The sequence below is a fragment of the Mustela lutreola genome, chromosome X (assembly GCF_030435805.1).
Source record: "Mustela lutreola isolate mMusLut2 chromosome X, mMusLut2.pri, whole genome shotgun sequence".
NCBI classification, from domain to species: Eukaryota; Metazoa; Chordata; class Mammalia; order Carnivora; family Mustelidae; genus Mustela; species Mustela lutreola.
In genome coordinates, this window is record NC_081308.1 from 60095479 (window position 1) to 60099839 (window position 4361).

A 4361-nucleotide genomic window follows, 5' to 3' on the forward strand; every position below is an offset into this window, starting at 1 on the left:
GCAAGTGTTGGTGAAGATGCGGAGAAAGGGGAATCCTCTTAAACTGTTGGTGGGAATGCAAGCTGGTATAGTCACTCTAGAAAACAGCATGGAGGTTTCTCAAGAAAGTAACAATAGAGCTATCCTTTGACCCAACAATGGCACTACTGGGTATTTACCTCAAAGATACGGATGTAGTGAAAAGAAGGGGCACATGCACCCTGATGTTCATAGCAGCAATATCCACAATAGCCAAACTGTGGAAGGAGCTGAGATGTCCTTCAACAGATGAATGGATAAAGAAGATGTGGTTCATATATACAATGGAATATTACTCAGTCACTGGAAAAGATGAATACCTATCATTTGCATCTACATAGACATAACTGGAGGGGATTATGCTAAGTGAAATAAGTCAAGCAGAGAAAGACAATTATCATATGGCTTCACTCATATGTAGAACATACGGAATAGCATGGAAGACCACAGGAGAAGGCAGGGGAGATTGAAGGAGAAGAAATCAGAGAGGCAGACCAACCATGAGAGACTCTGGACTCCAGGAACCAATCTAAGGGTTACAGAAGGGAGGGCTTGAGAGAAGGGTGTAACTGGGTGATGGGTATTAAGGAGGACATACGTTGTGATGAGCCCTGGGTATTATACACAACTAATGAATCGTTGAACACTACCTCAAAAACTAATGATATACTACATGTTGGCCAATTGAACATAATAAAAAATAAGGCCAAAAAAGAGACATAAAATATGACACCATAGGAAAAGCAAGAGGGAGAAGGACATCAAGAGAACAATAAAGAAGGAGAGAAAATGTCATTCATGGACTACAGTACCTACAGCAGAGCTTCAGCCCAGCAGGGATATAGTGATTACACTGCCCGGTCCCCTCAAGGATTTGCACAGACCACTCTCACATATGGGCAGCAAAGTTTATGGCACCTGTGGACAGTCCACTGATGTCTGTTACATCCAAGTATACAGCCTCTGCCAGACTGCCTACACAACTTCTTATGGACAGGCTCCCCCTGATTATACTTGTCCAGCTGCTCCCGAGGTATATGGTCAGCCTATCTAGGGGTATGGCACTAGTGCTTATGATACCACCACACTAATGTTACTACCACCCAGGCCTCCTATGCTTCTCAGTCTGTATATGGCTCTCAGCCTGCTTACCAAGTATATGGGAAGCAGCCAGCAACTTCCACATCTGCAAGACCATAAGATGAAACTAGTGAACCTTAATCTAGCACAAGGAATTATAACCAGCCCAGCCTGGGATATGGACAGAGTAACTACAGTTATCCCCAGGTGCTTAGGACCTACCCCATGCAACCAGTAACAGCACCACCATCTTATCCTCCTACCATTTATTCCTCCAGACTGTAGACTAGTTATTATCAGAGCAGTTACTCTCAGCAGAACACCTTTGGGCAATGAAGCAGCTCCAGACAGCAGAGTAGCTATGGTCAACAAAGCAGCTATGGGCAGTAGTCGCACACTAGTTAAAATTCTGACAAACTGGATCATACAACCAGCTTCCAAATCAATATAGCCAACAGAACACCAGCAGAGTTTATTACAACAAGACCACTCCAGTAGCATGGGTGTTTATGGACAGGAGTCTGGAGGATTTTTCAGACAAAGAGAGAACTAGAGCATGAGTGGTCCTGATAACCAGGACAGGAAGAGAGGAAGATTTGATTATGGGACCTGAGCAGAGGTGGGAAGGTAGGAGGACATGGTGGAATGAGCAGCTCTGGAAAGCTAGGTGATTTCAATAAGCCTAGTGAACCTATGGAGGAAGGACGAGATCTTGATCTATAAGCCCACCTATAGATCCAGATGAAGACTCACAACAGTGCAATTTATGTGCAAGGCTTAAATGACACTGTGACTCTAGATGATCTGGCATACTTCTTCAAGGGAGCCAGACAACCCATAATTCACATCTACTTGGACAAGGAAACAAGAAATCCCAAACACAATGCTACAGTGCCTTATGAAGACTCACCAACTTCCAAGGCTGCTATGGAATGGTTTGATAGGAAATATTTTCAAGGGAGTTAACTTAAGGTTTCTCTTGCTCACAGGAAACTTCCAATGAACAGCATGCAGTTTTGTATGCTTCCTCTGAGAGCAAAGGGATGCTGCTGCCATATTCTGAAGGTCCAGGGGGGCCCATCGGTGACATGGGAGGCTGTAGAGGAGCCATAGATGGTTTGTCCCTAAGAGGGCCCCAAGGTTCCCAAGGGAACCCATCTGGGGGAGGAAATATACAACAGAGCTGGGACTGGCAGTGTCCCAAACCACGGTGTGGAAACCAGAACTTCACCTGGAGAACAGGATAAAACAAGTATAAGTCCCCCAAACCTGAAAGCTTTCCTCCATCACCCTCTCCACAACCTGTGTGGTGACCATGGCAGAGGCAGTCCTGGTGGCAGGATGGTAGGAAGAGTTGGCTTCATGGACTATGGTGGTCTCCATGGAAAGTTCAGAAGTGGAGACAGAGGTGGCTTCTGTAGTGGCGAAGGCATGGACTGAGATCGCTTTGGAGGAGGAACACAAGATGTCTTTGGACCTTTGAACAGATGGGAGGAAGAAGAGACAGGCATGGAGGACCTGGAAAAATGAATAAAGGCAAGCAATGCTCTACTAGATGCAGAGACCCTGCAGAACTGCACTGACTATTAGATATATATTTTAAACAGAAAATGTTTTAGATTTATAATTCCATATTTATAATTTTGACCACAACATTACAATTATTCCTTTTCTGTACTTCAGTATCTTTCATCATCTGTGATGAAACATTAAAAGTTAAGTGATAGTGTGCCAAGTCTTCATCATTCTTTTAAACATGGTAGTTTAACTAAGACTAAACAATGGGAACCCCTTGTGAGCATGCTGGTATCATTGTGGAGAATGAAGATGGCCTCAAACTGTAACAGTGTTAGTGGCTGTGACTTTTTTTGCTTAAAATTCCAAATGTTCATAAAAAAATATGACACTATATACTGAAAACATGGGGAGGAGTATAGAATATGTTCAAACTTTAACAACCATGAGCTTAATGTAGACTGCTTTGTGCAGAAAATTTTATATATAAATCTAATGGTACCCAGAAATCAAAACCACAGTAAGTATGAAAAATTAAAGAAAAAGAAATCCAAATATATCACTAAAAAAGAAATCAGTAAATAAAGACAAGAGGGGATCAGACAAGACAAGAAGGAAACCACAAAACTAATATAAAGTGACAATAAATACACATCTACCAATAATTATTTTAAATGCAAATGAACTAAAAGTTCCAATCAAAAGACATATGGTGATAGAATGTGTGAAAAAAAAAAAAGATTCATCTCTATGGTACCTATAAGAGATTTATTTTAGACCTAAAGACACCTGCAAATTGAAAGTGAGGAGATAGAGAAATACCTACCTAGAGAAATAGAGAAAATAGATGTCAAAAGAAAACCAAGTAGCAATAGTTGTATCAGAAAAAACAGAATTTAAAACAAAGGCTGTAATGGAAGACATAGAAAAATACTATATAATTATAAAGAGGACAATCCAATAAGAAATATAAGAATTATAAATATTTTTGCACTCACCATAAGAGAACCCAAATACATAAAATAGCTAATAGCAAACATAAAGGAACTCATTGATATTAATACAATAATACTAAGGAATGTTAATATTTCACTTACACTGATAGGCAGGTCATAAAACAGAAAAAAAAATAAGGAAGCAATGGTCTTGAATGACACAAGGAACTGATGGACTTAACAGCTATATTAACATTCCATCCTAAAAGAGCAAAATACACATTCTTTTCAAGTGCATCTGGAACATTCCACAGAATAGATCACATATTAGCTAATAAAACATGTCTCAATTAATTCCAGAGGACTGAAGTCATACCATGCATCTTTTCTGCCCACAATGGTATGAAACTAGAAGTCAACCACAAAAAAAGAAATCTGGAAAGACCACAAATACATGGAGGTTAAAGAACATGCTACTAAATGTTGAATGGGTCAAACAGAAAATAAAACAATAAATTTAAAATTACATGGAAACAAATGGAAATGAAAGCACAATGGTCCAAAAGCTTTGGGATGCAGAAAAAGTGGTTCTAGGAGGAAGTTTATAACAATACAGGCCTACCATGGGAAGGAAGTAAAATCTCAAATAAACAACCTGTCCTTACACCTAAAGGAGCTAGAAAAAGAACAACAAACAAAACCTAAAACTAGAAGACAGAAAGAAATAATGAACATTAGAGTAGAAATAAATGAATAAAAACTTTTAAAAAAACAATGTATCAATGAAACCAGGGGTTAGTTCTTTGAAAAATC

At 39.6% G+C, this 4361-nt stretch overlaps 1 pseudogene; it reads left to right on the plus strand.

Moving 5' to 3' along the window:
- Positions 1–807: 807 nt before the first annotated feature.
- LOC131820975 (RNA-binding protein EWS-like) lies at positions 808–2681 on the plus strand (annotated as a pseudogene).
- The last annotated feature ends 1680 nt before the right edge of the window (positions 2682–4361 follow it).